Below are 24,528 nucleotides of genomic sequence, written 5' to 3'. Positions count from 1 at the left end.
GGCAGTGTGCTGCACTTGTATTACTCAAACCAGAAAAAGTAGACGACGGTTGGCTACACATTCATAGCACGCTCCCGGACAATGAAAAGTTAATCGAGTTTTTTGATTACTTTGTCGAGCAATGGCTTAAAAACGTGCATATTCCGATTGAAATGTGGAATTGCCATGGGAAGAGGCATATAACGAATAACTCTGTACAGGGTTGGAACCATAAGCTGAATTTGAAATGCGGAAAACCACATCCCAGTGTAAGAGACTTGGTGTTGTGTTTGAAGGAGTCTCAAATTTCAGACGAAGAAATTATGCGGGCAGAGTTGAATTTGCAAGCCACAAAATGGAAAAGAAAATATGGTGCAATGGATGACCGAATCCAAAAAGCAACTCAACAGTTTGAAGAGACCGATGATTTAACAGTATTTTTAAGAAATGTTTCTTTTGCTGTATATATTGATTAGAGTATAAAGAGAAGAATAATTCAGTTAAAAGATCAATTTGACGAAGCTACGTGCTGATTACTAAGTGACTTGTATATAAGATAAAACTTCAGTTAAAAGATCAATTTGACGAAGCTACGTGCTGATTACTAAGTGACTTGTAAATAAGATTTTTAAAAAAGTTCAAAGACGAAGCGACATGCTGATAAATATAACTCAAAACTGATTATTTTGACGAAGCCACATGCTGACACAGATACTGACAATGCGAAAGCTGCTTATGGGAGCTACCGGTCCATGGCGTTCGCCCCCGTCTGTTAGAAGAGCCAATTCATTAAAGAGGGCACGCACTCCCGGCTGGCGCTAACAATGCACCTTATTTGTTTCAGAAATAAACAAATTAATACAATGTTGCTGTAGAAAACTAAGCTGAAACTCGCTCAGGTAGTGTTCGGAACTGACGGGCCTCGCTCAAGTAGTGTAATTGGCAGATAGCCAATTTGCAGAAGAATTCGGAACTGGTGGGAATCGGAACTCATGGGAATCGGAACTAATGGGAGGACACGGTATAATACAGCGAGTATAATTTAAGACTTCCCACTTCTGCTCACATGTCGCGGGAATCCCCAGCGAGCGCCATATGGTTTGTGTCAAGCTTGGCGTGATAAGAACGCTTCACAGCTGACAAAACAGTTCGCTAGTAACTAATGGACTTTTAAGGTGTGTTGCTAGGTTATTATCGCGATGGATAAGTACACTACAGTGCAGAAAATATTTTTGATCGAGTGCTATTTGCACAAGGAGAATAAATCAGATAAAAAGGAGCCTTCGAAAATTCCGTATACAGTTTTCCAGCTCTACAGTACAGTACCATTAAAACGTTACGTGCAACAACTCGTTCACAAGAGGCGGAGTACTGGCTCCGTAAAAACAGGGAAGGAGAACAGCTCTCACACAGGAGAGGTTAGAAGATATACAGGCAAGACTACAAGTCAGTCCAAGTAAGTCGCTTCGGAGAGTAGCTCAGGAAACTGGTATTTTAAATTCGTCAGCACGTCATGCAAAAATATTTATTACATGTACGATCTCACCAGACTCAATCAGTGGTCAGTTGTTTGATTTACTACTTTGTTTGGTTGCTTTATTTATTTATTTATTTATTTATTTATTTATTTATTTATTTATTTGACCTGAGCATGTATATATAGCTGGTGAATTCCGTTTTGTTTAGTTTCTATAGCCGTTATAATGCCGCTTCTTAGAGACGATTACGTCTGCTCACCACTGCGGGCACTGCGTTCGCTGTTACCGCTTCTCTGAGCTCCTGTGCCTCGGTACTCCGCTAGGAAGTCTTAAATTATACTCCCTGTATTATTTTGATAATCATCCTAAAAATGTGTCATACTTCAAATTTTGCCTACTGAAGATTTACCTGAGTTCCCCTACAAGTACAGCAGTATTAAATTAGGCAAATTCAATGGTGTAGTTGTCTTAAACATTTAATCATTCCTTTAGGAACAAGTCAGAATTCCAAACTATACTCTTTCAAATATTGCGCTTATGTTGGATGTCATTCAACATATCTTGGCGGGTAGATATGAGTCACGATACATTGATAAAACATGCATTGTGTACCACAAAATAGGGAATATCTTATTAAATATGGATTAACGAATTTTTTATAGCATAATAATGTTTTAAATGTAATTGTAATAAATGAATATTGAATCTTCACGAGCGCATTGTAATCGAAATCAACCGACATGAAATCGGGAGGTTGTGGGTTCGGATTCCACTGGTGTCCGGTTGGCCATTTTTGTTCTGTACTTAACATCTCTCCAACACGTACTAAATGTACGTAACACGACCTAATAGTTTGAAAGTTTATTTCGAGTACAATGCGGTCGTGAAAATTCAATATTCATTGACTTGGCTCTCAACGAGCGACTTAAACGCACTCTACAGTGTGATGGTAGTAGTGCCAGACCTGCAGCTTAGATCCTTTCCAACAGAATAAAGCTGACCTAGGCCACCATAGCTCAATTGGTAGAGCAACCGACGCGAAATCGGGAAGTTGTGGGTTTGGATCCCGCTGGTGTCCGGTTGGCCATTTTTGTTCTGTACTTAACATCTCTTCAACACGTACTAAATGTACGTAACACGACCTAATAGGTTGAAAGTTGATTTCGATTAATTGTAATAAACTTTTTTCAGTGCATGATTTTGGTTGATTGAGGTTTCTTTTAATTACCCTTGAACGATTCAGACGTGTGAATAACACGCATATTGTGTTATTACATGTTTAAAATACGATTAAACTCGGCCATACCAAGAACCACTGTTTGTTTACATTCGGTGCTCTGTTATCCGGCTCTGTCACCAGGTACAGTGTCCGGCTCTTGGCTGAATGGTAAGCGTAGTGCTCATCGGTTCGATTCCCGGCCGAGTCAGAGAGTTTAACCTTAAATGGTCAATTCCCTTGGCTCGGGGCTGGATGTTTGTGTGTCCCCAACATCCCTGCAACTTCATTGAATTCTTCAATGAAATTCTACGAACTGGAAGAGTACCAAAGCTTTTCAAGCAGGCTAAGATAATTGCCATCCTGAAACCAGGCAAAGACGGCGGCCATTGATCAAACCATCCCTGTTGAACAAGGTGGCTTTAGGAAACATCGGAGCTGCTGCGACCAGGTTTTAACATTGACAACTCTAGTTGAAGCTGGATTTCAACGAGGTCTCCGATCAGATGCAGTTTTTGTGGATCTTACAGCAGCTTATGACACTGTGTAGAGGGATGGCTTGATGTCTCGAAGTTTACTGAAATCATCCCATGTCAAAAGCTGGCGTTTCTAGTGAACAACATGCTCTCTGACAGACGCTTTAAGGTGTTTCTGAACGGACAATCTAGCAGATGGAGGACTCTAAACAATGGCCTACCTCAGGGATCAGTTCTGGCCCCCATTCTGTTTAACTTATATATACATGATATGCCAGACACTGACTCATTGAAAATCCAGTATGCAGATGACCTAGCATTAGTCTTCCAGAGTAAAGGTCTTATGCACTGTGAGAATGTACTGACAAGTGATCTGACGAAATTGAATTACTACTTCCATAAATGGAGACTTCAACCTAACCCAAATAAAACTGAGGTTACTGCATTCCATCTAAATAATAAGGAAGCCTATAGGAAGCTACATGTGACTTCCGACGGAACCGAAGTAACGCATAACTACAATTCCAAATATCTAGGAATCACTCTGGATCGGTCCTTGACATTCAAACAACAGTGCATCACGTTATCTAAGAAACTTGGCTCCAGAGAGAATCTACTCCGCAAGAATGCCGGAAGTAGCTGGGGTGCGGACGCCAATACCCTACGCACTGCTGCACTCGCTCTTGTGTATTCTGCTGGTGAATACTGTGTTCCTGTATGGAAAAACAGCATTCACACAACAAAGATTGATGTCCAGCTTAATGAAGCCATGAGAGTTATCATTGGTACTGTCAGATCTACTCCAATTCAGTGGTTACCTGTCTTAGCTAATATTGCCCCGCCAGATCTAAGGAGGAAAACAGCTAAAGTACACTTGCTCAAGAAGATCTATTCTCATAAGAACTCTCCCTTGTATGACGCCCTACAACGCCCACCAACAACTCGTTTGAAATCACGCAAACCACCCTGGACTGATTTTAAAAGTGTCAGTTCTTTCGGCATGACCTCTGAGTGGCGACAGCGTTGGCATGAATATCCACCCAACAACGCTCACTTGGTTCAAGATCCAACAAAGAAGGTTGAAGGATTCCAACTGCCGCGTCAAACCTGGTCGAAGCTGAATCGAATTAGGACGGGTCAAGGGAGGTGTGGCTACATGTTGAAGAAATGGGGTTTCCGTTCATCTGCTGACTGCGACTGTGGAGCGGAGGAGCAGACAATGGAACACATTATTAAGAAGTGCCCACTTCGAGCATGTAACGGTGATCTGAGGCTTCTACGCCAAGTGACCCCGAGTGCTATGGACTGGTTGTCAAATTTGGACTATTCCATTTGATATTAGATTTTTTGTGCACTTGTAAAGCCATACGATATATATATCCCTGCAACTCACACACCACATGTATCACTATCCTCCCCCACAATAACACACAGTTTTATATATACGGCAGATGCCATCCCCCTCGTCGGAAGGTCTGCCTTACAAGGACTGTACCAGGCTAGAAATAGCCACACGAAATTTAAAAGTAAAAACCAGATACAGTGGCGCGCTAGGTCTATGATTACTTAGTTCGTCAGTCACACAGTCCTTGGTGTTACAATGGTTCCTTTCACTCTGAAGTTTAAAAAAAAAACAAGAAGTCGCTAGCCCTTAAACGGTCAAAACACATTCCGTTCTGAATTCGCCCTGTTATTTTTTGCATTTGAAACACTCACAAATTCTTCTCTCAAATAAACTTGTCTTGTCAATAATGCGAGATTCATGTCTATTATATTACACGCAATGACTTCAAAGAATCAAATATTAGCTGATTATTGGTTCTTCTTACACGAACGAACTACCTCTTTGAGTATACACGTCCAGAGTTTCCAGTCATGGTATTCTTCGCGATGATAATAAATGAGTCCCAAGGGCAAACACTGAAAATTGTCTGCAGTGACCTCTGCACTCAATACTTACCTACAACCAGTTGCTTTCCAAGGGAGAGTAGTAGCAAAATGCTTTTTGTTAGCACTCATAAAAATACAACTGAACAGTTTATATTTCAAATAATAATAATAATGCTATTTGCTTTACGTCCCACTAACTACTTTTACGGTCTTCGGAGACGCCGAGATGCAGACATTTAGTCCCACATGAGTTTATATTTCACAACCCCCATATCTCTAATGGGCTGTTTCTAGAAAACCACAAAATAACCTATCATTTTCAATCTATAAAATATAGAACAACACGCCTGAAATACTGTTGTGATATTATGAATACCATTATATACTGTATAGTTTTCGTTCTCTACAGAAATGTTTTTATAGTTTGTTCTTAGAGGGTTTCCGCAAATTAAATGTTTTTTCACGCTACGTTTCCATGTATATTACCAAAAGAACTTTCGAGCTTTTAAGGGCAAACATGAATAAAATAATTACTGAAACAAAATTCATTGTTTCTATTGGTGTGCGTGTTTGTGTATATATTGCAGTTTTACATGTTTAAGCTTAAAGCAGAAAACTTTCTTTTGTACAAAGAACGTATATTTGCTAACAAAAGTAACAAACTGAGAACCAGTACTTACAAATCCTAACACAGATTTATTTTAGACATAAATGGGGTATTCATATATATAGGATTTACAAATACAAACTGAAATACAACTTCTTGAACTCATTTTTTGAACTGCCTTGAAAACTAAGACATGTTCATGTTTCAACTTATTGCGTACAAAAGACTTACAAATAGAAAACTACATTTGAGGCTTACAGCACAAAACTTAACACTTAGAACTCTGAAGGTCTATTCACAATCTTCTTTTGAGACTACATTGTGACAGTCAGTTGGACACTTTAATACCTCATTGGAAAAATGTTCATATCCTCTGATGTGTTCCAGTAGATTCTGCAATTCTTGCGGTTTTTAAACTTTATTATTTATCCGGACTTTTTCATGAGGACCATTGTTGACCTATAGTGAAAGCTTACATATCCTGCGCTAAACAATACGTGCATTTGCAGAGAGAAAAATCTACCAGTAACTGAATTTTACTGATTTTAGTCGTTAGGGGGTTTCTGCAATAAACGAAACAATTAAGAATTTTGTGTATCAGGAGATACTGAAAGAAATTCAAAAACTAAAATTACAAGTACGGTAACTATTGAGACGTAAGTCAGTGACACAGTAAACGACAGGTAGGCCCTACGTTCTGCTAGTACACACGCACGCTGTTCATATGTGATATATTGCATAACTCCTTTTTTAGAGAAACTGGTCTAATTAAATCTTAACGCTTGAAATGTCTTAAGCCTTACATTCTCCGTTGCAGGATCTCCATTGGACAGTCTCGTATCCGAACTGCTCGAACTCCCCACTCTTGTACCTTGAAGTGCCGGTAATTCGTGTACGAAGTATACTTGGGGACAAAACATGACGGCCTCAGTTCCTGGAAACAAGCTGGAAGGCAGCTGTCAATCACGCCCTGCACCCTGCTGAGTTGACGAGTTCTAAGTGAACCTTGTTAGGTGTGGAGAGGCTGCCAAATCGTTTTCTTTCACACTCTCTTCAGTCTTTACCCCTTTTTTTCTTGTCAAGTGCAATAGACGATTTGGCAACTCCACCTATAGACGCAGCAAATCCTGAAGCTGCTAATACACACCAGACTCCCGCTGGAGAGTAGTGGTGTGAGGCGAAGTCGTTATGTTTTGTCCCCAAGTATATTTAAATGGTTCTAGAATACCTACCGCTTCATAGTGACTCTCTCGCTCTCTCTCTTTCTTTATTTCTCTCTCTCTCTCTCTCTCTCTGACTAAACAATACAGGTAAGACACACATCAGCAAACCCCGTAGTCAACACTGGCCTCTTCTCTTGTGAAGAATGTTTGCCATTTGCCCTCATGCAGCTAGGTCATTTCCACAAAGCAGGCTTAAACCTTAGTGAAGCAGGAAATACTAATACATTCTAGTAACAAAATATGGTAATGCACCCTTTACCGGTAGAGCTGCGGTAACTTATCCTGGTTCTTGGCTCGGCTGCTGTAAAAAAATATACTTACCGCTACTGGAGATCCTGTCTCAATGGAGATCAGTTCTTCGTCGCCTTCCGGGTGCTAATACGGATTGTCTAACTACAGGCTATCTATATTAACGAATAAAAGAAAATCTAATTTGACTCAGACTGATTTTTAAATATAATAAATCTTTATTAGCCATATAGGAAACATAATTACCACATTCTAATGACTGATAAAATAAAATATAAGCACAGACTATCAAGTTGCAAACGTGTTGAAATCTTGTTCTAATGCCAGCTAGGAAGCTTTCCAGAAATTTATTATCATTATAAATGATTATGAACTTTTTTATAAGATTAATTAATTAATTAATTAACTATCACATTACTAATTCATCTTATATTTGACAATGCCTTAATTGTTATGTAGATCATCCCTTATCTAAAGTATATTATAATAGCTTAATAACCATCAGTTAAATGTTATGACTGACACTTAATGTCACTGATTATTGAATTATAATATATTATAATTTTACATCATATGGGTTACTAACTTTTCATTTTCTTAGAACATTCCAATACGAATTTCTGGAGACTTTCCTCCCTTTCTTAATCATTCTCTGTTATTTAAATATGTTAAACTTTCCTTGCAAATAATAAATACAAAACTATTAAAAAATCACTGTGTAACTTTCCATCATTTACATAGAATTTTCGAATTTGTTATTACTTAAAATATCGGAAATTACTGAACTTTGTTGTTAACATAATTTTTACTGTTTTCACAACTATGTGGGATCTATAAAATCCTATTTGAGTATCCCAAATATTCACTGTTACAAATTTAAATTTATTCATTATTAATGGGTAACATATGTAATTAGTAAAAAAAATATAATTTGTTCTCCAAGTTTTTAGTTTAGTAACTCCTGTAACCTGTTTTGAATTGTTGTGTGAGATGCAATAGTAGATCTAGTACGTTGTTTACTTAATTATTAAGCGAGCCATCATTCTCTACCTAAACATAAACACATATAGTTACTTCCTCACTCAAATGAAAGAAAAAATAAAGAACTCTACTATGTTACATTTAAGTCACAGAGAGATATCACCTAATTAAGCTCATTTTATCCTAAGATAAATAGTGCGAAAATAGATAATAATTTGATGCTGTTACCGTACGGTACCCCTTGTTCTAGGGCAGCTATCCCTTGTGGACTCTCTCTCTCTCTCTCTCTCAACAAAAAAAGAAAAGAAAAATCAAACATGGTTGAAAAACAAATGACATCTTAAATCCTACCTATATTCACATTTATTTACATGATACTTATTCACACACACTAGCGACTGTATAGAATAAACAATTCTCTCGGTCTCAGCCGGACACGACTTCACAACATCGCTATCGCCGCAATACGAGGTTCAGTGACCATACTCAGCAATCATCTATATAGCATTTGAAGAACCATATTGCAAATTTATTCCTGAGCGTTGTGGTGATTATTTCTACCTGGCACACTAGCAAACTCAACAGTAACTTAGAAGACAAAATACTGTGTAGTCGACAGACATACTTTGCCCTTGTGGCAGCCTCCGCATGGCGGGGGGAGGGGGGGATTGTAATCATAAATTGGCCTCAGATTGCACCACTACATAGTTAAAATAGGGTTATCCTGATCAGTGCCCATTGATTACAATTCACTGAGTGTAGGCGTCCCTTCATGAGCACAGGAGTATTTCATGGCTTCATTAAGAATTTGCGGTGATAAATATAATGTATAATGATCAGAAATAAAGGAATCAATCATCAATTTTCATGATAAAACGAAATTCTGGAAACCTGTGGTATTACTGACTTACCTGGTATCTAATTTAAATAGTAAGTCGTAAGTAAAGTTATTGCAATACAATCTTCGCAAGTTAATCGGGTGTTTAACACTACTTCAATAAATATTCATCATGATAAATTCATATGGCTTACGTATAATTACCTTACTTAGCGATGGTGTGTTAATTTGGTTTATGTTATTCTGTCGTGCTATTCACTTACTATATTGTGCACATCAACTCATAATCTTCTATTAAGGCACTTGTCCTTACACTCGATTTCATTACTTCCTCGGCTCACAACGCCGGCATTTCCTTTTCTCAGCTCTATGGCTACAATATTAATTAAATCACATCCGATCTACGGCTTGGATACTACCACTTCAGCTCTACGGCTGACATATATTAATTTCACCTCATTATCCTTAAGAATTTTATCTACAGTGCATATCGACTTATCACTTGTACCTCTCTTTCATTATATCATAAAGCTTGTCGCACAACATCGCTTTCATGTACACAATTTTCACATTGCTTCTATACATCATTTTATACTCCCTAATTGGCTGTTTCAAATCGTTATCTTGCAACATACATTATAACACCACTGACCTACACATTATAAATTACCTGACTATGCTCATTTATCAAATATCCCCTGTTTAAATCCAAATTACATTCACCTGTCGATGTTTCTAATACTCAGGTAAATCATATTCCGTTTTATGAAACTCATCGAAAAATTAAATACAATAATTACATCGTGGCAAAATTTAACACTAATTAAAATCTCATTAATACCACTACAACTGCAAATGTAACTTTTATAATGCGCAATCACAATACTCATTCTGACGGCCCCTAATTTAGATTCAATGCAGACCTTTACATCAATCCAAATTAGTATCAACAATAATAATAATAATAGTAATAATAATAATAGTAATAATAATAATAGTAATAATAATAATAATAGTAATACAGTTGTGCGTGAATAAAGCATCCTATATAAAGATATCCTCTGCGCTTTACATTAGAGTAAACTACAATGACTAAACATTAAATTTACAACTCGCGTAACTAGACTGCACATATAGTAAACTATGTCTTAGATCTACAATAATAATTAATATAGGCCTACTCACATTGTTGCAATCAGGTTCCGCCCATGCCACGGGCGTCCATCGCCGTTGAATTAGAACATTATGGCGGTGATTTTGCACATTAACACAATATTGCTGTATCCACTCACGGCGTGGATAAATTTTCACACGTTTACAATATCTTGATGCCTCAATTTTTACACACACTTTATGACCTAATTTAATATTTTCACCTTAAAATTATATATACACATCTTCCTCCTAGCACCGTTCATATGTTTCCTCACGTATGAAATTTTACTGCGTGATGAGTTTGTGTCAGCTGGAGTACTGTCTGTCCATACAGTTCTGGCAATTGTGTTTTCCACGACTACTTGCTTCCCGGCAAAGTCGTCCCGTTAATTGGGAACATGCATCATTTTCAAAAATATTTTTTTTGAAAAGTACACCAATGAAATAGTATGTAAACATATTACATTGTGGTAAGTTGCCTTGTTTTCTACCATTAAAAAAATATTTAATAGTGCCTTTCCGCAAGGCGAGTGAAACGGCCTCTGACGTAAGCGGCGCGCTGTGACGTCACGATTCAGTACCGCATGGAGCTCTACCAGCCGTTGTGCATCAGCCGTTGCTAAAAGCCGATTGTTTATTATTCATGATCGCGAATAACTTCGAAATGACAGAAGAAAGGTTCAAAACAGCACAGTCAGACGCTTTTATTAGATCAAAATCAATCGGTCGGCTCGTCCGGTCCGTTTGCCTTGGTGACTCTGAATAACTTTGGGCTGATCGCACGGTCCTCGTGCCGGCGACGAGCTTTCAAATGTCTGCCTTATCAACTGTCGATGGTTGGTTCTGCGCCTACCACGGTTGTAACGGGTAACGGGGAATCAGGGTTCGATTCCGGAGAGGGGGCCTGAGAAACGGCTACCACATCCAAGGAAGGCAGCAGGCGCGCAAATTACCCACTCCCGGCATGTGTAGATGTCATCATTCTTGAAAAATGTGACTTTTGTGGCCGCAAAAATTCGCGGATAACAAGCAAGTTTGTAAGTGGCGTCTTTTATATACGTGCAGTGTACTGTAACCCATAGTATTAGGATAACAACGAACCTGGATAGATATCACATCACTTTCAACATTTCCTTCTAGACTGATTCCCCTATTAAAGAAGAACATTACATTTTCGGGCCTTCAGCATTAGTAAAGTAAGAAATCGGATTTCAGCACTAACATAAACATATAGGTAGCATTATAGTACTAGTCCGCTTCTGTGGTGTAGTGGTTAATGTGTGCCACTCCCGGAGGCCCGGTTTCGATTCCCGGCTCTGCCATGAAAGTTGAAAACAAATAGTACGAGGGCTGGAACGGGGTCTACTCAGCCTCGGGAGGTCAACTGAGTAGAAGGGTTTCGAATCCCACCTCAGCCATCCTCGAAGTGGTTTTTCGTATTTTCCTACTTCTCCTCCAGGCACCTAAGGCCACGGCCGTTTCCTTCCCTCTTCCTTGTCTATCCCGTCCGATCCTCCCATCCTCCAAATGACCCCTGTTGTGCATAACAGGTGAGGCCGCCTGGGCGAGGTAATGGCCCTCCTCACCAGTTGCATCACCATACTCAAAGTCTCACGTTCCAGGACACTGGCCTTGAAGTGGTAGAGGTGAAATCCGTCGCTGAGTCCGAGAGAAAACCAACCCTGAAGGATAAACTGATTAAGAAAGAAAGAAAGAAAGAAAGAAAGAAAGAAAGAAAGAAAGAAAGAAAGAAAGAAAGAAAGATCATAGTACTATAATCTATAATTTTATGGTTGGGACAACTGGCCTACCCACTTCCGGGGCCCATGAAAGAGAATTAAATATCTTTGTGGAGGGAAAAAGTTAAACATGATGAAGATAAATATGACTTCATCTAGTTTTCACAAGTCGGGCTGAGTGGTTCAGACTGTTGAGGTGCTGGCCTTCTGACCCCAACTTGGCAGGTTCGATCCTGGTTCAGTCCGGTGGTAGTTGAAGGTGCTCAAATACGTCAGCCTCGTGTCGGTAGATTTACTGGCACGTAAAAGAACTCCTGCAGGACTAAATTCCTGCACATCGGCGTCTCCGAAAATCGTAGAAGTAGTTAGCGGGGCGTGAAGCCAATAACATTAATTACATTTGGCTTTTAACAAGCTGAGCATATCAGGAAAGAAAAGTGTCCTGGTGACATTTTAGTCGCTCAATACAGGAATGTCTTTGGGTGCCGTGACTTTTACTTCTTTTTTTTTTTTTTGCTTTACGTCACACCGTCACATATAGGTCTTATGGCGACGATGGGACTGGAAAGGCCTAGGAATGGGAACAAAGCGGCCGCGGTCTTAGGTACAGCCTCAGCATTTGCCTGGTGTGAAAATAGAAACCACGGAAAACCATCTTCAGGGCTGCCGGCAGTGGGGTTCAAAACCCACTATCTCCCGGATGCGAGCTCACAGCTGCGCGCTCCTAACCGCACGGCCAACTCGCGCGGTATTTTTACCCTTCGGTTTATTGACTTGGCTTGTATAACCTAAAACTTAGGCTATGTTGGATATTTTAAACACCTATGTCACTATTTTCACCTGTGTGCAATTATGTTATTTATTTCATTAATATTGTGATAATTATTATAATTGAGCATTGTTAACTTATAAGACCGTAACAGACAAGCATTGGTTTTGTGTAGAGTTATACATTTGTTAAATTCACGTTGTTTCCTTTCATGATGCACACGCCTATTCTTTGTTACATTATAGAGTATTTAGATATAGCCTAAATTTCTTTACCAATTAAGCTCTTCAATAAAGACATACATAACTGTCCCATGCCAAGATATATTGGTAGAATTAGAGCTGTCAAAATGGTTCATAACCCCTTTGATTTATTATCTAGACATGTATCACCCAAAACATAGGTTAGGTTTGGAGAATACTTTAATAATCAGCATTATTTAATGCACTGTTTATTACTTTCATATTCCAAGATGTAATTGAAGCATTTAAATAAAGCATCATTCATTAAAATTTAAAGTTTTACCACTAGAACAGCTGACATGGAAAAGTGATTTGAAAATTCAAACAAATTTATCTTACGTTAAAATCTTCAAAAGCGACTGTGAGCTTGCATCCGGGAGATAGTAGGTTCGAATCCCACTATCGGCATCCCTGAAGATGGTTTTCCGTGGTTTCCCATTTTCACACCAGGCAAATGCTGGGGCTGTACCTTAATTAAGGCCACGGCCGCTTCCTTTCAACTCCTAGGCCCTTCCTATCCCATCGTCGCCATAAGACCTATCTGTGTCGGTGCGACGTAAAGCCCCTAGCAAAAAAAAAAAATAATCTTCAAAAAAATAAACTGTAGACTTTTCCGATATATCACCAGCATTTCTCCGGCTCGCCAAAATCCATTTCTCCCTAGTTTTAGCGTCTTTGGAACGTTTATAAACAATTTGTTTGGTATGGTATGCGATGTGCTATTGCACATCGGAACTCTACACCATTTATAAGTTTTCTGCCTCACTGTCTGCGCAGGATTCATTTTAAGTCTAAAATATACCACTCAGATTATTATCCAATGTATAGACCTCAAATTTAACCATACCAGACACTAACGTAAAGTAGCAATGCGCGAAGTGTATCCTGCTTCTCACAGCACACTATGTGTTATTTCGTCTGCTAATTCAGTCAACCTGTACGATGACGTCAGACCAATTAGATCGCGTACTTGCGTGACGTGACATTTTCGTAGACTTTTATCATGTTTGGAGTTATTGTTTGTACATTCTGATCACATTTTTGAATTCTGCATGCAATTTTGAATCAGATTAGCATATTTTTAATTAAAACCCCGGATCATGCATGTTCCCTATTCTACTGTGAAATGTTATTCACCTCTCTTGTACTCGCATTCTTCTACTCTTGCATCCTGCATCTGACTAGTAGTTTACCATTCCTCAACTAATTATGTACTCCTAGTGTCTAGAAAATGAAAGTATTTCCTTTCTAATTTGCTGGCTGATCGCCATTGAAATAAAAGTTCCACCTTCTATGAACTGCCTACCACTGTTAAATACCGATGCATCGAAGTGTAGTAACAGAAATATGAGATTAATGACAATTCTGATTATATGAAAAATGAATAATCTCGACGTATGCTTAGTATTTGCTTCATAACCGTTATAATGCGGCAATGTCGTTCTAAAAGCACAATCCGTAACATTATTCAATGCTTACACACTGCCCAAAAATCTCCAAGTGTCCCGTAAGTACAATACAATACAGAGCATTCACAGTTCACGTGTACATCCAACGACCTCCCAAATATGAGTGTTCTCACTGGCGTAGTGTCTCTTCGCAGGTCCTGTCACATGTGCGGAGTGATATCTCTTGAATTTCTCTGGGATTTTATGGTTGTCAGAACGTCTTTTTATTTACACAGCAACTCTAGTCACTTCACTATTACCTCCTATAACAAATAAACTTATAGCGGTTCAATTATTATATCGTGGTTGCAAAGTTGATCACTGAATGTTTAATAATTCTGATGGCTTGGGTTGGAATATTTCGTCTAGCGAACTGTGTGACGTGGTTAAGAAATGGCGGCAATACTGATTGTCCCTTGTAGTACGACGCATTTTAACTTTATTAATTGTCGGCCACACATCTAATAAATTTCCTTCCTCCACTATTTACGCTATATAAAACGAAGTATTATTACGCTTCAAGATGTCACTACCATCCACGACAAATTACGATCGACTACTTACGGAACTGAAGCAGAAAAGAGAAGACATTTGGTTAGATTTCTATGCAACGGATGCTATGACAAGGCGGGGATGGATGGAAGCGAACTACGAATTAAGACATATTGTAATTAGATTGGCTGTTCATGGTTTTCACTTTAAGCTTTGCAAAACCTAAACATTTCATGAACCTGAATTCGGATGCATGTGTAAATTGTGCGATCGTGAATGTGATAGATACCACGTCTAAACATGTCCTAATAGAGGGAAATCGTTGATTAAGTTATGTTCAGAAGAATGAGACCTATGTGGCTTGGAAATTTTAAAATTAATGTACTTACTTACATGGCCATTTGGCTGTAATAAAACTATTGTTTATTCCCACAAAATAATCTGTAACTTCCGTCAGATATCCTATTTTGACTCAGTAACGAAGAGCGCTAACTTTGAAGTACTTAGAATAGCGAATTTTCATTGGCTGAGGTATTTTGATGCTTGTCTGTCTGGACGATCCCACTTCATTTTTAGGGGTTTCAGGAAGGTATTTCTGTCTTCTGTCTTCGTTGCTCCGTGGTTCCTTGTCTTGCAAACAGCGGAAAATTCCCAAACTTCTGGGTGGTTTGTCCTACTTTCTTGGCTATCTGCTGCGCACTGGTGAGCTGTTGTTCGCCGAGATAATTGCTTTATTGCTCCGAACAGAACGTGATTTTAAGAAACTTAAGTGGCTTAAGGATACTCTTTGGTGGTCTTTGTCAATATACGGCTGTAAGAGCACTGAATTTTGCTGTATGGAAAAATTCACATTTGATATTCAATAAAGATTTATTATAATCAAATGAGGCTCAATTCAATGGGTGCAGTAAGTTTGTATTAAATATCGGAAATTACGAAGAGGATTTTATAAGCAAGAGGGGACTCCCGGAACCAGCAAATATGCTGCAGATATATCTTCATTTGTCAAAACTATTCATATAAACTCTCAACAGAATTGTATGCAGAAACATGAAATGGCAGTATATTTAAGTAGGAACTTCTTTCTTATTACAGTAGATTGTGCCACATTTAGTTAAATTTTTACAGTGAATACCATCGTTCTTTGTTAAGACGTGCTTTACAGTTAATGCTTTGCATTGTTTTGTACTGTTCAGATTGACAATGAACTCTAATGTTACTTCCCATGAACTAGGCGTTGCATACGTGCAACGGCGTGCCGGTGCTCATTTCTTTCAATGTATGAAGTTGTTTTCCAGTAAAAGAATGAAAATTGCGTGCGTATTCGGCAAAGGGAAGTGTTGTGCTTTGTTACGAGGCGGCTAATCAATAGTCACCGCTTGATTGTTGACGAGGTGTATGTTTGAAGTTTGCCGTGTGTCCCAGCTATCACAATGGCATACCATAAGAGGTAAGATTCGCCATATAATTTTATGATTTAGAAATAATTAACCTCTTTTAGGAAATCCAGATTAGTAAATTCATCAGAGTATGAATGTAGCACGATTCCTTTTACAATTAATAACTTGTGGGCGAGTGAGATCCACATATTCCCGGCGTTACATATTCGCAACGCTAGGCGGATCCGTTGTCAAATCACTTCCTTATGTACCAATTTGGTATTGAAGGGTTGGTTATTGACGTAACAACCCTCTGTTGCTGTGCATGCAATTCAAACTCATATACCAGTTTTGTGATGCATATTATTAGTCTATTATTATCCGTGGTAGAGTGTCGGCCTTCGAATCCCGAGATAGCGGGTTCAAACCCGGCAGAGGTAGCCGGATTTTTGAAGGGCGGAAAAAGTCCATTCGACACTCCATGTCGTAAGATGTCGGCATGCAAAAGATCTCTGGTGATACATTTGGTATTTACCCGGCAAAATTAATTAAATCTCAGCCATAGACGCCCAAGAGAGATCCGGTTTACTCTGTCTGCCATCTAGCGGACCTAGAGTAAAACGGAACGTCGAAATTGACGAGCAGACGGCCAGATGGCGTCAAATCGAAATGTCTGCACACGGTAGCTGAGGCCATACGATTATTATTATTATATATATAATTCGCTGGGGCCATCAAGGACCACGTTAAGTCTTGTTGCATTTGACACTGAACTTGGCCTTTTTTAGAGCCCACATTTCCCTCATTCTTTGTGAGTGGGCCTGCTTACGCTCCTCAGTGCAAGGGGCACCGTGTCTTCTCTTCGGTTGCTCGTCTCGGTTTAGCCCGTTCGTCAATATTTTCTTGCGGAAGAGATCTCTGTTAAGGGTGTCTTCAGCTGAGATATGTAGCATTTGCAGGTCTTCTTTGGTATTTCTAAACCAGGGAATTGTGGTTTTGGGGTTTGAATAAAAAAAGTGAAAGATTTCTTTAGTTAACTTTCTTCCGTCCATTCTTTTCAGATGACCGTAAAATCGTGCCCGTCTTTTTCTGATTGTGTCGGTAATTTTCTCTATTTTGCTTTAGACTTCCTTGTTGGATCTCTTTTGATGGATTCCAGTTTTGTACTTTGATCCCAAGATTTCTCTCACAATTTGGAGTTCTCTTTACTCCAGTTCTTCAAGGAGTCCTTTGTTGGCATTTAGAGACAGGGTTTCGGCTGCATACAGAACTACTGGCTTCAGAACTGTTTCATAGTGACGAATCTTGGTGTTTTGGGAGAGGCATTTTTTGTTGTAGATTGTGCGGGATGTTTGGTAGGCTATTTCCAGTTTGCGTACTCGCTCCTGAAGTGCTTCTTTGTCCAGTCCATTTTTCACGATGATCTCACCCAGGTATTTGAATTTGTCTACTCGGCTGATGTCCCCGTATTTTGTATGGAGTTTTGGTGGAGCCTCTTTGATGTTAGTCATTACTTGTGTTTTCTCAAACGATATCTGCAAACCAGTTTGTTCGGCAATTTCCTTTAAAATTTCAACTTGAGCTCTAGCGGTTTCTATGTCGTTTGAGAGAACAGCAATATCATCGGCAAATGCTAAGCAGTCTGTTGCGATCCCCTTGGATTTGGTTCCTATTCTCAATGGACTGTAGTTGGTTTCCTGTAATCTCACCCGCCAGGTTCTGATGATCTTTTCAAGAACACAGTTGAAGAGTATCGGGGATAGCCCATCACCTTGTCGGACTCCTGTTTTGATGTCAAAGGAATGCGAGAGACATCCGTGGAACTTCACATTGGATTTTGTATCGGTCAGGGTGGCTCTAATTAATGCCAGCAGTTTCAAATCAACTCCAAATTCATTTAAGATGTTTAGCAGGACTTCCCGGTCAATGGAGTCGTACGCTTTCTTAAAGTCCACAAAGACAGACACATACTGCTTGGACCTTAGTGTACAATATCTGATGATCGTTTTGAGATTTTGGATCTGTTCAGCTGTTGAGCGACCTTTTCTGAACCCTCCTTGGTATTCACCTATTTGATGTTCGACTTGTGCTTCCAAACGCTCCAGGATGGCAAGTGATAGAATTTTGTAAGTCACGGGTAGCAAAGATATTCCTCTGTAGTTGTTGATGTTCTTCATGCTGCCTTTTTTGTGTAATGGATGGATCAAAGCTATTTTCCAATCTTCGGGTAGGGTCTCCTTGTTCCAAATTTCTTATATTTGCTTTTGCAAGATATCAAGTGATTCCTCTGGGGCATATTTCCATAGTTCTGCTACTACTGAGTCTTCACCCGGCGCTTTGTTATTTTTGAGACGGTCAATGTGGCGCTTGATTTTATCTCTGTCGGGTGGTCTGGAATCTGGGTACCTGAGTAAGGGTTCCTTGGTCTCAATGGCGCTTTGCGGTTTAGAGCAATTAAGTAAATTCTTGAAGTAATCTGCCAGAATGCTGCAATTTTCTTCATTTGACGTCGCCAGTGTGCCGTCCATTCGCTCAAAGCATAGAGATGGTGGTTTATAGCCAGCGAGTTTGCGTTTGAAGGCTCTGTAGTACTCTCTGCTTTCATTCTTCCTAAAGTTTTGTTCTATCTTTTCAATGAGAGATTTTTCGTATTTACGTTTCTCAGTTCTGAACACCCTAGCTGCTTGGGCACGTTGGGTTTTGTAGGTTTCCCAATCATGTTCTGATGTCGTAGAGTAGTACTGTTTCCATGCATTGAGTCTTTCTTGGAGGACTGACTCGCAGGTACCATTCCACCAGGCATGCTATTTGCTTCTCTTGATTTCTGCAACGTCTTTGGCGGCCTCAACAAGGAGACTTTTGGCGTTGTTAAAGTCACAGTCATTTGGTCTAGCCTTCTCCTGGAACTCCTCGACCCTTTGCCGAAGTTTATCATTGTCGAAGCGTGTGACCTGTTCGGTTGTCTTCCTTGTGTTTGCGGGAATTGGTTTGAATTTGATAAGAGACATATGATGATCTGAGGCCACATTGATGCCTTTCTTTACCTTGACATTCATAATCTCAGGGCTGTTTCTCCTGGAGATTGCAACGTGATCAATTTGGAACTCTCCGAGAGCTTGGACGGGAGAACGCCAGGTCATTTGCTTTCTGGGTAGATGGCGAAAGTGGGTCGACATGACCTGCAGGTTGTGATTATCGCAAATGGACACCAGTCTTTTGCCGTTGGGATTGGTTCTTTTGTGAGCAGGGTAATTTCCTATAACTTTCTTGTACTTCTGTTTACGACCTAGTTGGGCATTGAAGTCACCCAAAAGAAGCTTGGCATGGTGTTTGGGGATTTTGTTTAATTTTTCATCTAGTAGGTCCCAGAAATTATCAACTTCGTCTGGATCAGACTTGTTCTTATCGTTTGTAGGAGCATGTGCGTTAACTAGGGCGTAGGTTTTGTTCGCGCATTTAATTGTGAGTATAGACAATCTGTCATTCACAGGTTCGAAATTTGCAACCGATTTAAGGATCTTGGTTCTAACAGCAAACGCGGTTCCAAGCATCACAGCTCCATTGAGGATTCCTCTTTGCGCTTTGCTCTTGAAAAATCGGTAGACTTCGGATTCAAAAATCTCTTCATCTGGGTACCTTGTGTCCTGTAGGGCCATTATGGATATCTGATTTTCGTGAAGAGCTTTGGTGAGGGTTTTCAGCTTGCCAGTTTGTGTAAGTGAATTTATGTTGAAAGTTGCTTGAAAGGTTTTAGATTTTGGCCTAAGTTTTTGACTGTTCGGGGTACACCGAGACGCTCCGACTCGTCTCTTGCATGATGTCGAGTCTTCCCCAGAATCCGAACGAGACTCGTGCGCCGTAGCATTCACGACGAGGGATTTATTCGAAGATTTACCCCCTGGGGTATGTTTCTTGAAATGTTGTGCCATCATGCTTTTTGACTTGACTTTGCTTTGGACGGGTACCCATCCTTTTACAACTAGGGTTGTTAGCCCTAGAGGTTGCCTCAAGATGTTTTCTGGCTTCTGGTCATTTACCAGTCTTCGCCGTAACCCTGGCAAGGGACCAGTTTTTTTTTCACGGTGGTATTTTATTTCCCTACTACCCTCTGACTCTGCTGGCGGCAGAGCCAGCGAGCTTCCCCAATTCCAATGGGACGCGCCCGATGGAGGTAACCGGTAAATCCCCACACGGGTGATTATTATTATTATTATTATTATTATTATTATTATTATTATTAAAGTGGTGGTAGGAAATTTTATCTTGTATATGTAGGAGGAAATCATAGTTGAATAGCGCCATTTATTCGATTCACATTTCTTCAGGGGCTTGACATTCGCCGAAATTCTCGAGGAGGTAGAGAAGCAAAATGAAGGGGTAGATACTATTTATATAGAACATCCAGAGCCCACACCCCTTTCGGATGAAGACTCGGCAGATGAGGACGAGGAAGGGCTTATTGACAACCTGAGTCATAGGCAGCTTGCTGCGGGGGATGAAGTTGTTCTTTCCAACCAAGAAAGACTGGAGGAAGATTGCAATGATGAGTGTGATATTGTCCCGCCTAATGATAGTGCTTCTGCAGCTGCTCATTGTGTTTCTAATCGAAATCCGTTCATAACTCAAGTTACACGAAACTGGACTGTAAGAGACTTTTCACTACCTTCCAGTATATTTCTTGATAGTGACTTTGCGAAGTATAGTGACTTTTCCCCTCTTGAACTATTCGAATTGTTCTTTGATGATTGTTTATTTGATTAGCCTACGTACTGCAGGAAATACGGAATTATGCGTTATTCAAGAACTGTTCCGTACAGCGTGTGTAAGTGTGACGTTGGGCTCTGCATAAGTTGCTTCATTCCGTTCTCCGCGAAGGGACATACAGATCACTGAGTCTTCAGAGAAACCCACAGCAAATGATCACACCAGTAAACTGAAGAACTCTGAATACCCTGTCAGTTTTCAACATAATTTTCCAATAAATATATTTATTTTGATTACCGTATATACATATATATGTACATATAATTGCTACTGTAAATAATGTCTTATTGTATATAAACTATTTTTTGTCCCTTAGTAAATAATCAACTCAACAATAACTTATATCTTCTTCTCCACGCTCATTGTCCTCTTATTTTCATTATTTTCTCGAAGAAAACAACATACGTGTTGGTACCTTGCAGACTACTACTTAAACGCCTAGCGTTGCATATATGCAACACCCTATATTTCCGAAACTAAATATGTTTGCTTCAAAATAATGGATCTTCCTTGAATAATACCCTATCCTAAGAAAGTTTATTAAGTAAAATTGAACATTTCAAAAAATAAAAAAATCGGGCGTTCAAGGGTTAATGCCTATCAACTTTGTCTTTTTCTCCTTTAGTGTAGCACTGTAGCATATGTTTTGACGTAAATATGTCTTACGGTTAGAGCTGGGGCGATAAGAAAATTTCTGTTACGGAAACTAACGTCACAAAATGTGGCGGAAGTGTAAACCTAGCAACTGTGCAAGATATGTCTTGAACAGTGGCCATCTGAAATTAGCAGCCGTTGAAGGAAGGGCATGACCGTGAGGCATGATCATTTGATTTTCGCATATTGTAATTATGTTCATATTATGATCCATTCAAGGTCATTCAAGCATAGGCCTAAGGATGCTCCATTCTTTAACATAGTTTTCTAAGACGTTGTCTTTTAGTATGATGCTCCATCATGCATTCTTGACAGAGCGAGACTTGTGATGGAGAGCACCTTAAGGACTCTAGGCAGACCTCTTGAATAGCATTTCTATGGTCATAATGCAAATGTTAAATTAGACTCCTGCAGATTTTAGGGTGAGTTGACGGTCCACCCTAACACTTCTCCTTTCTCATCTGGTCTTCAAAGTGAAAGAGCCAAAATTTGCCGACTTAATCAGAATCAAGAGATATAAAAAATAACGTGGAGCACAAGCCAAGTAGCCTGCTTCAGATTCGAAACTCGTTGGTATGTCTTGAAGTGTTATTGGAGCTACTTTACGGTGTCGGTGTCGAGAAGATGAACATTGAGGCTCCACCAGCAGAGTGACCGCAAGCTTTAGAAATACGGATGTTGAAACTCTCATCAGAGACCGCGCGTCATCCGTCTTGCAGAGAAATTATGGGAAGTCGTAATCGTCGCAAAATGCAGAGATTCAGTACATTTCGATCACGTCTTTCGAAAGGATAAACACAGCCTGATACAAACGATCACAGAAGGCAAGATAGGAGGGAAACGTAGATGTGAGCTGAGATGGTTATCCTAGGTGCGGAACCTCCGTCAGAGTTTCAACATCCTTAATACGGTAACCCTGGTACAGGAAGCACAAAATAAGAATAATTACCACCCCATGATGGAGACCAACCTTCTCCGACGGAGAGACACAGGAAAAAGAACCTGAAGAAGAAGAAATAGTTTGCATTTGCCTGGGATAAAACCAGGAATATCCATCTTCGGAACTGCTGACGGTGAGTAAAAATCGCCATCCTCTGAATGCAAGCCTATAGCTACACGACCTGTACGCATACAAGTCGTTTGGCCGGCTTCAATCTCTGGGAATGGCATCACATTGCATTTATATGGATATGTAAGGGAAGTCACGTACAATAATTTGAAGAATGTCAATGGTAAAATTCGAAACCAACTGCTTCCCGAATCGCAAGCCCATTGCTTTCACCCAGAATTTGTAGATGGTAACATAATATACGAGTAAAATGCACAGTCGCCCATGAAGTTCTCAGCACTTCTGAACTAACTAAGGTCAAAGTCATAACTCATAGTTACGGCCCGTTATCAGACTCGTGTTTAACAGAGTTATGTAATCACTTGCCTTACATTTCCCTTGTTGCTAGTAGTTATGGGGGACCCCCGTGGCGAAAGAACCAGTGGGATTCCCACTAGTGCTCTATATTTGAAAACATGTGACCTAATTTGTTCATTGTATTTGTAGAATAGAATACTCCTATCACTTAGTTCCGTGTCGCCGCGAACTGGGGAGAAAGTAATAATTTATTGCAATCCAAATTATTTGATACATGCATGATTTTATTGTTACAATTAATGTATGTATTACTACTTTAAATATTACAATTACGCGTAATCAACATATACACCTAATCTCTAAATTGTAGTTTATAAGATATTTCTTTTATTATTTTTGTCCAAGACATTAACAGTGTTATATAGTCTAGGATAACATGTACTGTATCTTACCCCTATTAATTTGTGTCAGTGCAAGTATTTATTTGTGTCACGAGTCTGGACAGTGTTATCCTTAACTAGCAATAGACATTATGAATTAACTGAATGACTGTATGAATGAATGAGTGAATGAATGAATGAATGAATTGCGTGATAGTATCGTATTCCTGCATGTACGAGTGGATAAACACTCCTCTCTTCCAATCACAGATAGCCACCAACTGGGGAAAACAGCATCAATTTATGAATGAGTGATTGAATGAATTCTTTCAGCCTACATCTACGGAACTCCAGCAGATAAGGTGAGAACATTTCATGTGGATGAATGCATGACTGACTGAATGAATGAATTAATGAATGAATGAATAACTTATGAACTATATCCATGCATTCATGAAAATAGGTCTCTTTCTCCCAGTCACGGATAACCACCAACTCGGGAGAGAGCTCTCACTGTATTTGTACAAACTCCGATTCACCGATTTTCTTAAGCCCATTTACAGGATATTTCTCCTTTCCATCTCTTATAATTTTGCCTGTGCGCTTCAAATGTTCGCCTCATACAAATTAATGAATACAAAAACGAGAACGTTTCGTTTAGTTTGTTTTCGTTAAGTTTAGTTTTTATTCGTTTAATTTCGTTTAAACAAATCCGAAGGAAATCAAACAACATAAACTATATCAGTTCCACTAAATAAACTGAAACTAAATTCAAGTAAACAAGATGAGACCAGACTTAACGAAACTAAATTAAACCAACTAATCCTGAGGCCCATACAGCCCATTGAGGATTCAAGCACCAATCAGGAATACTGCTTTTCGAAGTTAAAAACAGGAAAGGCTTGGACTGAGGAAAGAAAGGAATAACATCAAGAACGAAAGAGCAAGTGCTGGGTAAAAATAAATACGGAGGAAGGAGATATTTTAAATGACGTCGTCCATAGTTAGCCGAAATGTAAATAATAACAAAAAGCAAAGTCACCTCCGTACAGGCCATGAAGGCCCTTGGAGGAGTGGAAGGTAAAGGCTTCCAGCATTGTTAACCGCGGCACGTGATGGGGTAGAGTGGTTAGCTCTACGCCCGTAAATAATAATAATAATAATAATAATAATAATAATAATAATAATAATAATAATAATAAT

At 39.4% G+C, this 24,528-nt stretch overlaps 1 protein-coding gene across 4 annotated transcripts in view; it reads left to right on the top strand.

Moving 5' to 3' along the window:
- LOC136875654 (venom serine protease) overlaps positions 1 to 24,528 on the top strand; it is a 172,531-nt gene that overhangs the window by 24,671 nt on the left and 123,332 nt on the right. For 2 of the 4 annotated variants that reach the window (XM_067149198.2, XM_067149197.2), the window contains exon 2: positions 6,464 to 6,529. The exons of the other annotated variants lie outside the window; for them this stretch is intronic. The gene's annotated coding sequence lies outside the window, so the exon portion shown is untranslated. The remainder of the gene's footprint in view (positions 1 to 6,463; positions 6,530 to 24,528) is intronic. 4 annotated transcript variants of the gene reach the window in all.

The sequence above is a fragment of the Anabrus simplex genome, chromosome 6 (assembly GCF_040414725.1).
Source record: "Anabrus simplex isolate iqAnaSimp1 chromosome 6, ASM4041472v1, whole genome shotgun sequence".
NCBI classification, from domain to species: Eukaryota; Metazoa; Arthropoda; class Insecta; order Orthoptera; family Tettigoniidae; genus Anabrus; species Anabrus simplex.
The sequence above is the reverse complement of the archived record's forward strand: the minus strand, read 5'-3'. Positions and strand labels throughout refer to the sequence as shown.